At 36.9% G+C, this 13,228-nt stretch overlaps 1 long non-coding RNA gene across 2 annotated transcripts in view; it reads right to left on the reverse strand.

Annotated features, from left to right (window-relative positions):
* Positions 1–13,228, reverse strand: part of LOC141585624 (uncharacterized) — a 361,964-nt gene that overhangs the window by 195,804 nt on the left and 152,932 nt on the right. The gene's annotated exons all lie outside the window — the stretch shown is intronic.

Genomic DNA, 13,228 nt, shown 5'->3' on the forward strand with positions numbered 1-13,228 from the left:
GTTACCAACACTCAGAAACTTCCCACCTGCCCCTTTGCAAGCACCACCCTCTTTACTCCTCCAAATTAGCCACTATCATAACTTCTAACACCAAAATTTAGTTCTGTCTTTTTTGAACTTTATAAAAATCGAGATCACAAATTTCACTTTGTGCCTTATTTATTCATTTAGCATATGACTTTGAAATTCATTCATGTTACCTGAATCATATAGTTCATTTTCCATTGCTGGGTAGTATTCTACTGCATACATATACTACCTGCTATAGGCTGAATGTCCATGCTTCCCAAAATGCATATGTTGAAACCCTAACCCTTAAGGCTGTGATATTAGAAGGTGGAACCTTTGGGAAATGATTAGGTCATGAGGGTGGAACCCTGATAATAGAATCAGTGCCCTTATAGAAGAGATTTCAGAGACCTTCCTTGCCCCTTCAGCCATGTAGGGATATAGTGAGAAGAAATCTATGAATCAGAAAATGGGACTTCCCTAGACACTGAATGCATTAGCAACTTGATCTTGGACTTCCCAGTCTCCAAAACTGAGAGAAGCAAATGTTTGTTGTTAAAGCCACACAATCTAGGTATTTTTTTATAGTAGCTAAAACTAAGAAATGCCATTATTTACCCATTTGCCATGCATTGTTTATGCATCCCCCTTGATCATGCATTTACCATGCACTGTTGCTGGATCTGCCTATTAGTATGATAGATAAACAGACACTCTCAAACACTGGTAGTAGGTGGTTCGACCACTTTGGGAAATGCTTTGGCCTTATCTATCAAAGTTGAACACAGCATTCCTTGTGATCCAGCAATTTTGTTGCAGGTATGTACCCAAAAGAAATGCATTCACTTGCTTATCAAAATGAAGCTACAAAAGCATTCATAACAACATCATTTCTGTTTTATTTTTATTATGTGAACACAGCAATTACTATACCTGTCATATGAGTTTGAGATAAATAGGATAATGAATATGTTTATATTTAGGAACACTGCTGGAGAAACTGTGAAACAAAGTTCTTTACATGCTATGTGATTTAGCTAAATAAAATCATGACTAGAAATGAACCTAAATATTAAACTTCAGCCCACTGAAAATAATACTGTGTACAGGACTACTGTCTCCCAACCTTACTATTGTGCCGTTTTATTAAAAGAGCTGCACGCCAACCAGCTTATAGTCTTTGCATAGCCCGTGGACCTAAGATTTTATTTCATTATGAGCTTAAGGATCACAGTGAATTTTCCATTTAATAATTAGCTTCACTAATGATTGAATTGTCATCTTAAATTACTACTAACTGAACCTGAAATTCACTTCATTAACTTTAAAAATATAAGGCCACAGCTAAATTGAATTAAAAATGTCAGCAGCTAAAATAACAAGGAAGAAAGATATTCACTCTGTGATTTTCAAACCTCCTGTTCCACAGAAGATTATTTTAAAGACAGAGAAATTATTCCATATGTTGTGTATACTAAAACAAAAATTTAGAGAAGATCCTTATTTAAAGATACTCTTAATCAAATCACAAATTAAGCACCAACATAAAGAATCTATGAGCATAGAGAAATTATTTCTAAATATTTAAAGCAGTATGATGTAAAGGCATTTCTTATTTAAATAAGCTAAAACTTCAAGGATCTCACAAAAGCTAGTTTTACAAATTTATAAGTAATAGCAAAATAATTAAAATTACTTGAAGATGGCAACTTATCAAAATAAAATTATGATGCACATTGTTCTGGTTTTAAGACTGAAAATTAACATAAACATTCCTCCAAAACCAGCAATTCCACTCCTCTTAAAAAACCTTCACTCAAGAGAAATTAAAACATATGTTTACACAAAGACTTGTACAAGAATGTCAAAAGCAGCTTTATTTATAATGGCCAAAAGTAGAAATAACTCATATGTCCATCAACTGACGAATAATAATCAAACTGGTACCTCCATACGATGGAAAACAATTCAGCAATAAAAAGCAATGAGGTAGTGATACATACTAAACTGTGGAGGAACTTCAAAAACACGGTAACAGAAAGGACCTGGGCATGAACAAACAGATACTGTATTATTCCAATTATATAAAATGTCTAGAAAAGGCAAATTTGTATACGGAAAGTAGCTTAGTGGTTGCCTAGGCTAGAGATGGAAAAGGAAAATGACTGCTAATGGTCACTTTCTTATTGGTGTGACGGGAATTTCTAAAATCAGAATGTGGTGATGGTTGCACAATCCTGTAAATACGCTAAAAGTCATTAAATTAGTCAAACTGAGTGAAAGTTATGGTGTGTGAATTAAGCCTCAATAAAGTCATTTTAAAAAATAAGATTGAATTCTGAATATGAGCCAGGCTATTGCATATTAGTAGTAGCTTGACATCAGTGCACATGGTTTCTTTCTGTTCGTCCTCAAGAATTCTAACGTTGAATTATCTGCATTTCCAGAAATTAGATCTTATTATGCGAAAAATAAAAATAAAAAATACTAAAACGTGTTTCAAAATGTAAATACATTCCATTAGCTAATATAGAAGGAAATCCAGGAAGTATATATAAACTAATATAACTTTAAAATATATATATATCCATGGGAAACAGAATTTCTTACAGATTTTTCTTAACTTACCTTCTTTTACACCCTCACAAAGTTCCTTATCTATCCGGGATCCAGAGAAATTTTTTTAAACCTAGAGCAGATTGTTATCACTACTCTTGAAAGCTTCCAGCAGTGAGAATAATCTATATTTCACTCTCCCACAGTCTGAAAGGTCCTCTATGTTCTCATCTTTGTCTACCTCTCTGGACCCACTTCACAATGTTTCTCATCCCTAAATATAAACACCAGCCACACTGGCCTTGTTGCCGTCCTTCCAAAAGCCCCAAACTTGTTTCAGCCTCGGAGCCTTGCACTGGCTCTGCCTTAAAAGTCAGTGAAGTATAGTGGTTAAGTGTGCAGACTGTGGCTTCATACTGCCTGGCTTTCTGCCTGTGTTTAATTATCAGCTATGATACTTTCAGTGAGTTACTTAATTCTCCTGTGCCTAGTTTCCTTATCTGTATCATGGGAGTAATAACCATATCTACATCATTCAGTTGTTAGAGGATTCAATGAACTAATGTTTGAAAAGTGCTTAGAGCTTTTATACAAAACTTCTTAAAGTTTCTGCCTGGAATGATCTTTCCCCACATCTCTTCAGAGGCGGCCTCCTATCATTCCAGACTTAGTTTAAACGTCCTCACCTCCAGCTCCTCATTAATTAATTCTCAACTCCATTCATTCAATACATAGTTATTAAATGCTTGCTTTGTGCCAGGCGCTACTTTGGGTGCTGAGCAAATATGAAGAAAACAAGCAAAACTTCTTGCCCTCGTGGAGCTGACTTTCAAGTGCGGTAGGACAGAAGACAAATAACAATCATACAAATACACCGTGTCAGAAGCAATCTGTGCTGGGGAAGACAGGAAACGGAGAGCAGAGTGAGGTGGGTGGGGAGTGCAGGAGAGGGGCTGAGAAGGACTAATTTGCATCATTACATGTGGCGGTCAGGGACACTGAGAAGTGGCATATAAGCAGAGATGAATGAGGCAAAAGAGTTAGTCAAAGGTGATGGGCAGGAAGAGTGCTCCATGCAGTGGGAACAGCCAGAGCGGAGGCCCAGAAGCCAGGCCCCCAAGGTCGGAGTGCGCCCTTTCTGTTTGAGGGCCACAAGGGGCAACTGGGCTGCATGAAGGGACAGAGAAGGGGAAAAGGTTAGTCCTAAAAAAGGGAGCTGCGCTCAGAGAGGTATAAAGGGCACTGGGTAGATTATATGAGGCCCCTAGGGCCATTTCAGCTCTTTGCCTTCTTATCACAGTGACATAGTGGGGGGTGGCAGATAGACACTAAGAGGACACCTAATTATCCCCACTGACCCACTGAAATTGTGAGACAACAAACTTGTGTTGTTTTAAGCCACTACTTGTAGTCATTTATTATTACCCAGCAAACAATAATGAACAGGGAGACGAAAGAGTTTTGAGCAAAGAAGTGAAGTGATCTGATTCGTTTTATAAGGAGTGCTCTGGCAGTTGCATGGAGAATAGGCTAAAAGAGAGCAACCACTGAATCAAGGAGTTCAGGCCAGAAACCAATGCAATAATCCAGTCAAGAGATGATGGTGACTTAGGCTTGGATAGGATGTGGGATTATGAGAAGCAGTCATATTTTCTCTTTCTCATCAAATTTCTACCTAAAACTTGCATACTCTTTAACTTATTTGCTATAACTTCTTCCATTCCCCAACTCACCCCTGAAACAATCAAAGTCCTATGAGCACAGGCACCTTGTTCATCTTTTGCATTATTTTAACCATTGCACCTAACACTCATAGTGAGTGGTAAATAAAAGTTTGTAGAACGAGTGAATGGAAGTGTGAATTTGTGAATGAACGAATAATGAATGAGTAAATAAATGAAAATGAGTCCAAATTCACTTTGTATTCTTTATGCAATATGCATAAGATTTTTAACTTATGATACATGGAATATTTTTAATTAATGAAAAAGGCTTTAATAGCTGTTGCTGGAAAAGCTAACAATTTAGAATAAAAATTAAATTAGATACTTTATACACTTAAAGAGATGGCAGTAGCTTAAAGAGTTTAATATTTAAAAATGAATCCTAAAAGAACAAAAAGAAAATATAATAACTATTTCAATATGGAAAAGAACTCTCCAAAGGCAAAACTACTTTTAAAAGATTGATAGATTTGATAACAAAAAATTCTTAACTTCTGTGCAGCAAAATCATTATAAACAAAAGTTAAAACCTAACAAACTTACAAAAAATGTAACTACATAGGGACAATGGAATAATGCCCTTCATGTATAAAGGACATTTACAAATAAATAAAGAAAAAATCCTCCATAGAAAAATTTGACTAACGCATAGGAGGAAAGAATTTATTAGAAGGACATATAAATGTTCAAAAAACATTAGAAGTGTCCAGCCTTATCAGACATTAAACATATGCAAATAAAAGTACAATAAAATAACACTTTTCAACTATCAAACAAATATTGATTTCTTTTCATGCTAATACCCATGTTAGCCAAGTCACTGGTTAATGAACATCATTATTCCTTTTGGCTCACGTTAGTATTGACTGATACATTTCAAGGAGTGATCCAGTAGTATGCAGCAAATACCTTTAAAATGTCCATAGACACTGATCACTTAATTTTACTTATTTTAAAGAAATGATCTCAGATATACATACAAAGATTCATGTCTATACAAAGGAATGCAAGACAGACATAAAAATGTTATCATTCGGCCAGGCATGGTGGCTCATGCTGGTGATCCCAGCACTTTGGGAGGCAGACAGAGGTGGACGGATCATCTGAGGTCAGGAGTTTGAGACCAGGCTGGCCAACACAGCAAAACCCCATCTCTACTAAAAATACAAAAATTAGCCTGGCATGGTGGCATATACCTGTAATCCCAGATATCCAGGAGGTTGAGGCAGGAGAATCTCTGGAACCCAGGGGGCAGAGGCTGCAGTGATCCAGGATTCCATCACCGCACTCCAGCCTGGGCAACAGAGCAAGACTCCATATCAAAAAAAAAAAAAAAAAGTTTTCATTGTAGGACAGATATTAAGTGTATTAAAAACTGTGCTACATACAGTACATTGCCAAATGGAAAAAAAAGTTATAAAGCAGATTATACAGAATTATCTATTTTTAAATATACATATGTAATTTTTATTGTGTGGTGGTTATATAAATATATACATGTGATAAAATGACATAAACCTATATATACTCATTGCATCAACGTCAATTTCCTGGCCTCTGATGACACAGAACTATTTACACTCATTGTACCAATGTCAATTTCCTGGCTTCTGACATTGTACTTTAGTTATGTAAAATATAACCATTGGGTATAACTGGGTGAAATGTGTAAGATTTGACTAGTTTTTATTTTCATCACACTTTTAAACTTTTGTTCAATGAACAAATATTTTCATAAGAAATTATTGAATAATGTAAAAACCTAAAGATGTCCCAGTAATTAAAATCTTTTTGAGTATATATCTATGTGTGTGTGTTATAGATATATACATATGAGGAAAGACGGATGGATGGATGATAGACCCATTTACAAAACTTATATATTAAAATGAATTATCGCAAAAATGCTTTGATAATGCAAGTTGGATATGTGAGGAACAGACAGAGCTTTTATGTTAAATAGTGGTAAGCTACTGTATCTTTAAACTGAGTTAATAATCAGTTCTTTACGTTAAATCACATTTTTATAACTGTGTATGTATTTTGGTGTGATCAATTACAAATATAGATGTCAACATTAACAAATATAAAACAGCCTCATTTGTCCTTCTCTCCTCTCCCATCACTGCAATGCCTTTCAGCTCTTCTCCTTGCCTTCAAGAATTATAATGAAAACAGTTCGAAACGGAAAAAAAACTGGAATTTGAATCTGATTTCTTCTATTTAGCATCTGTGGTCAGAGGCAAATCTCTTATCCTCTCTGAGTCTCAGGTAACTCCTCTGTAAATGGGAATACTAATTAAGCCACTTACCGCGTAGTTGGGAGCATTAACTGAGAAGACATATGCAAAGTAACAAGGACTAGTAGGTTCTCCACACATGTGAGTTTCCTCCTTTTTCCTTCTCTGTTTACTTCCCACTCTTTGACCCCTTCTATTCTCAAGACTTTGAAATTCTCATTTTCTGAGAAAATACAAGGTTTTTTTGGTAAGTTGTGCAGACTGGGACACTAATTTTCTCAGCAAGGTCTCATTTTAAGAACTAGGCATCACTAGAGCTTTTTTCTTTTGTGGGGGTGAAGGGGCATGGGGGAGAACAGAGACTAATATTTTTTTTGATCCAGTGCTGTATGGAGCACAGCCTCTCCCAGTTATAGCAGTTGTTGGATATCTAGTTTTACTGAATCCACCAAGAGTACATTTCTCTGCAAAAACTCCTCAGAACACTAAAGAAAGCTAAGAGCAATTCTATTCTCGAAGCACTATTTCTTCTCCATGTCATTTTTAATGCTGCTGAATGCCATTATGCAATGATTTTAGTAGAAGACGGCTTTTCAAAATGGCATATTTTTTCGCCTATCCCCAAGATTTCATCTTGTTTCAAATGGCCTCGTTTCAAGCTGTTATATCAGTCAGGCTAACACATGGTCACAGACTTAGCAATTTAGGGGTGGGGGAGGGGGAGCGGGAGATGATAGGGCTTGATTTGCCACTATGATATAGCACAGCCCTTAAATCTGTAGGGTTCCTTCACGTCCTGGCTTCACCTCCTCTGTTGCTCCACATCCACACATATTCAGCATTTCACATTCAGGTCGTCCAACCCTTGTTTCGAGCTCACTATCACAACCCTCAGGGCAGTCCACTGTGGTCTTTCCCATCATTCAAATTAATAACAAAATCGTGTGCTGTAAAAACAGCAATAAGTGAAAAATGCAAACCTGCGTGTCCTGCGTGTGACTCATGGTGCAGCAAGCTGAAGGATCTTCAGTGTGCTAGTCTCATTACATAATAACCCCTCTGGTTCTGAGCTGCAGGAGCCCTTCCAATTTATCTCAGTGTCTGGGTTGTTCATCTTTTTTCCTTTGCCATTCTGGTCTTCAGCCTGATCTATTCTCGTTAGCTCTAATCTAAGTAAATAGAATAGATTCTGCAGAGTCAAGCAGGTAAGCCTGATTTTTAAATGTGCACATACTTAGGTAGAATATTCTAATGAAGAACCCTGAGTAATACAACCTTCAAATCATCACAATGCATTCTCATAATCTAAGAGTGATAAAAATATGTGGAGAACTTCAGATAATATGAGTACTAATAAAATGTATACTTGAAAGAAAGATGTTTATGAAACACTGTCAGAGAAAACAAGCAACTTATAAAACTATTTACAGTATTATCCTTTTTGCAAAAGAAAAAATATATGTATATATTTATATGTCAAGAAAACTGAAGGGATATTATCAAAATATTAATAGTGTGAGTAATCTTCATGAGAAGAACTCACCTGTGATTTTTATTTAATTCCTTTTGCTTCTCCATGCTTTCTGTGGTTTCTACCATGAACACATATTCCTTTTGCAATATGAAACAAATAATAAATATTATTTTAAGGAATGTATACTCAAGGATGAACTTTCAGAATAATTAGGGATTGCTAATGACTGAAAACTATGTGAGCAATTAATGAAATGTTATTCCAGGGACCCGCCTTTACAGTGGCTCTTAAATCTTAATGATACCACTGGAATATTCACCTATTGTTATACAGTCCTTAAAAACTAAACAAATAGGTTATGTTGTTAATAATCATGACGCAGAAAAGATGAATCTCAGCATGTAATGCATGCCACTGAAAGGCAGTAGTTAAACAAACTATCAATCTACATATAAAATTATCCCCACTATTTTGAGAATACCAGTACTTTTTTAAACTGATGTCTACATTGGCTTGGCATTTGAGCAGCTAGCTCTTTCTTGTATCAGTTAAAACTACATTATGGCTGCCAGCACATATAACAAAGAACAACATTAATAAAGAAGTTTAACCAAGCATTAGTTAATTTGGTACTATGGGCTGAATGTTTATGTCCTCCTAAAATTTTTATGTTGAATTCCTAACACCCAGTGTGACAGTATTAGGAGGTGGAGGCTTTGGAAGGTAATTAGATCATGAGGATGGACCCCTCACAAATGAGATTAGTGCCCTTATTGGAAGAGGTCAGAGAGCTACCTGGCTGCCTTTCCACCAGGTGAGGATACAATGAGAAGTTGGCAGTCTGTGGCCCAGAAGAGAATCCTCACCAGGACCTGATCACGCTGACACCCTGATATCAGACATCAAGACCTCCAGAATCATGAGAAATAAGTTCCTGTTGTTTATAAGCCACCCAGTCTATGGTACTTTGTTATAGAAGCCCAAGGTGACTAAGACATTTAGAAATATTGCAATTTCAAACAAATTTCCCCCTTTTTTAAAGAAAATAAAAGTAAAAAATTTTTTAGGAAGTTTCAAAGCTCACTAGTTAAATTCAAACTTCTTCCATTTATTTTTCAAAGGCTGTACCATTACAGTCATGATAATCTACCCACCTCACATCAATTCCTCTCCTGCTAGGATAATTCTTTAGAAACATTTGTCTGTGTTTTTTTCTTTTCATTAATTATTCAGCATTGTGTCTGGTTTTGCTTCAAAAGTTGGAGACAAAACTTTCAAGTGCTCTTAGAATTTACTTATTTTCCTTCTAAAGTGTTTAGAATAAAATATCCAGAGTAATATATTCTGTTAAACATTAATTGGTTATTAGAAATTCAACATCCCTTGATTGTACCATTTCTAGAGTTCAGTCCATGCTCTCTCCTTGTACATCGTTGGTTCTCAAAATTTTTGGTTTTGGGATCTCTTTATACTTATTAAAATTACATAGAGGTTTGGGGTGAATAGTAGATAGGAAGCAGAACTAACTTTCAGCTCCCACTCAGACAAACAGAAAAGCATGTGGAGACTCGCACTATAAACTTTTGCTCCAAGAACCACCACAGGAACATATCAGGAAAACTGAAAGAATTCACACACCCTTTGAAAGAAACAACTTGCCACTGCAAACTCCATGAGACAGTCAAAAAACTGAACGCTCAAAGTGTGAGAAGGGGAAAGTCTGCCTCCAAGCACACATCCTAACTGGAGAACCTGAAAATCCAGATCCTAGGAGAAGAGTTTAACCTTACCTAGAGTTGGAAAAAATTTAGAGAGTGGAGCAAAATATAAAAGTAGAAAAAGCAGGGGGAAGAGCCTTGTAGGCACTCCCAGTCCCCAGGGAAGTCATTTCTGACTTTGTCTCACAGGGGTCCATGGGGAGGGCAGCCAAGAGAATTGGGGAAGGGCCACAGAGAGGAGAATTCCAGCTGAACTTTGAAATAATTTTGACTGAGAGCGAAGTTTCCTGGGCAGAATCCAGGGGATGAATGGGAAGTGCAGATAAGAGCACTGAAGCCACAGCAGGCAGGGAGGGGGGAAGCCTGCAAGCCCCACTTGCTTTCTCAGCAGAGAAGCTTATAGCCTGAGGGAAGATCTGAGCCCTGCACATTGGAGACCTGGATATAAATTCAGCCTTGTTGGCTGTTGAGGGAGCACAGTGAGAGTGAGACTGGCCTTGCTGTGTACCTGGGAGCTGAGTGAGAATTGTCACTGCTGGCTTTGCCCCACTTCCCTGGCAACCTATATGAAGCAGCAAAGGAAGCCATAATCCCCCTTGGAACATAACTCCATTGGCCTGAGAACCACCTTCTCCACCCCCACAGTGGATGCAGCAAGCCCCACCCAAGGAGAGCCTGAGCTTAGAAATGCCTAATCCTGCCCTCACCTGATGGTCTTTCTCTACCTTCCCTGGTAGCCAAAGACAAAAGACATAAACTCGTGGCAGCTCTGTGGCTCCACATATCACCTAAGAAACCTGCATACTTATCCAGGTGACCTTAGAGCAAGCTTGTATTCCCCTCCATACTACTGCAGCTGACACTTTCTTGAAAGCACCACCTTCTGGCTGGAGGCCAATGAACTCAAGCCATTACAACAACTCATGATAGAACAACCCTGCTCCAAAAAAGAAGAAAAGGACAGCTAATTCTAACACCTGTAACATCCTAGCTAACCAGAGCTCCTGAGTCTGTCCACATGACAACTTCACTGTTAGCATAACCAGCATTCAAGATAACCAGCACACTAAACCAAACTATAACCAAGGACTCTCACACAGTCCAATTCACTGCCCTGCTACCTCCACCAGAGCAGGTGCTGGTATCCATGGCTGAGAGTTCAGAAGACAGATTACATCAAAGGACTCTTTGCAGGCACTCCCCAGTACTATCCAGAAGCCCAGTAGCTCTGCTGGATGGCTAGACCCAGAAGAGCAATAACAATCACTACAGGGTGGCTCTCAAGAAGCCCCATTTCTAGAAGAAGGGGTGAACACTACAACAAGGGATCACCCCATGGAACAAAAGAATTTGAGGAGAAGCTCTTTTGTTCTAGATCTTTTCTCTGATATAGTCTACCAAAATGAGAAGGCACCAGAAAAACAATTCTGGTAATAGAGCAAAACAATATAATACCCCAAAAAGATCCCATTAGCTCACTAGCAATAGATCCAAACCAAGATGAAATCTCTGAATTGCTAAAAAAAAAAAAAAAAAAAAAAAAAAAAAAAAAAAAAAAAAAATCAGAGGTCAATTATTAGCTACCCAAAGAGGCACCAGAGAAGGTAAAAACGAACTTAAAGAAATTTTTAAAATAATACAAGATATTTTAGAAGAAAAAATCTCCAGAGAAATAGGTATCATAAAAAAAATAATCACAACTTCTGGAAATGAAAGACACACTGTATTAGTCTGTTTTCATGTTGTTGATAAAGACATACACAAGACTAGACAATTTACAAAAGAAAGAGGTTTAATGGGTTTACAGTTTCACATGGCTGTGGAGGCCTCACAATCATGACAGAAGGTGAAAGGCATGTCTCACAGGGCTGCAGATAAGAGAAGAGCTTGTGCAGGGAAACTACTATTTTTAAAACCATCAAATCTCATTCACTATCACGAGTACAATGCAGGAAAGACCAACCCACATAATTCCATCACTTCCCACCAGGTTCCTCCCATGACATGTGGGAACTGTGGGAGTTATAATTCAAGATGATATTTGGGTGGTGACACAGCCAAACCATATCACACACTTAGAGAAATACAAAGTACACTGTAAAGTATTAACAGTGTATTGAGATTATGTTAAACACCAAACCTAAGAATAATTGGTGTTCCTGAGGAAGAAGAGAAATCTACAAGTCTGGGAAACTTATCTGAGGGAATAGTTGAGGAAAACTTCCCTGTCCTTGCTAGAGATTTAGGCATACAAATACAAGAAGCTCAAAGAACACTCAGGAAATCAATCACAAAAAAATCATAACCTAGGTACATAGTCATCAGGTCATCAAAATTCAAGACAAAAGAAAGAATAAAAAGCTGTGAAGCAAAGGTAACCTATAAAGGTAACTTTTATAAATAAAAAATCTTTAAAATAAAAAGCTGTGAAGCATCAGGTAACCTATAAAGGAAACCTACCAGATTAACAGCAGATTTCTCAGTAGAAACCCTACAAGACAGAGGTAATTAGGATCCTATCTTTAGCTTCTTTAAACAAAATAATTATCAACCAGAATTTTGTATCCAGTGAAACTAAGCTTCATAAATGAAGGAAAGATAAAGTTTTTTTTCAAAGTCAGCACTACAAGAATTACTAAAGAGAGTTCTAAATTCTGAAATGAAACATTAAAATAGACCAAAATAGATCTCCTTAAAGCATAAATCTCACAGGGCCTATAAAACAATAACACAATGAAACAAACAAGGTATTCAGGCAACAACTAGCACAATGAATAGAATAGTACCTCACATCTCAATAGTAACTGAATGCAAATGACTGAAATGCTCCAGTTAAAAGATACAAAATGGCAGAATGGATAAAAGTTCACCAACCAAGTATCTGCTTTCTTCAAGAGACTCACCTAACACATAGGACTCATACAAACTTAAGGTAAAGGGATGAAAAAAGATACTACATGCAAATGGTCACCAGAAGCAAGCAAGAGTGGCTTTTCTTATACCAAATGAAACAGACTTTAAAGCAACAATAGTTTAAAAAGACAAAGAGAGACATTTACATAACGATAAAAAGACTAGTCCAACAGGAAAATATTACAATTCTGAATATATGTGCACCTAACACTGGAGCTCCCAATTTTATAAAACAATTACTACTAGACTTAAAAAATGAGAGAGATGGTAACATAATAATAGCGGAGGACTTTCCTACTCCACTGACAGCACTAAACAGGTCATTGAAACAGAAAGTCAACAAACAAACAATGGACTTAAGAAGTTATGCCCTAGCACAAATGGACTTAACAGATATTTATAAACATTGTACCCAACAACTGCACAATATACATTCTATTCATTAGCTCATGGAACATTCTCCAAGATAAACCATATCATAAGCCACAAAACAAGTCTCAATACATTTAAGAAGACTAAAATTATAGAAGTACTCTCTCAGACCACAGTAAAAGAAAATTGGAAATCAATTCCAAAAGGTACCCTCAAAACCAT

The sequence above is a fragment of the Saimiri boliviensis genome, chromosome 9 (genome assembly GCF_048565385.1).
Source record: "Saimiri boliviensis isolate mSaiBol1 chromosome 9, mSaiBol1.pri, whole genome shotgun sequence".
Lineage (NCBI taxonomy): Eukaryota > Metazoa > Chordata > Mammalia > Primates > Cebidae > Saimiri > Saimiri boliviensis.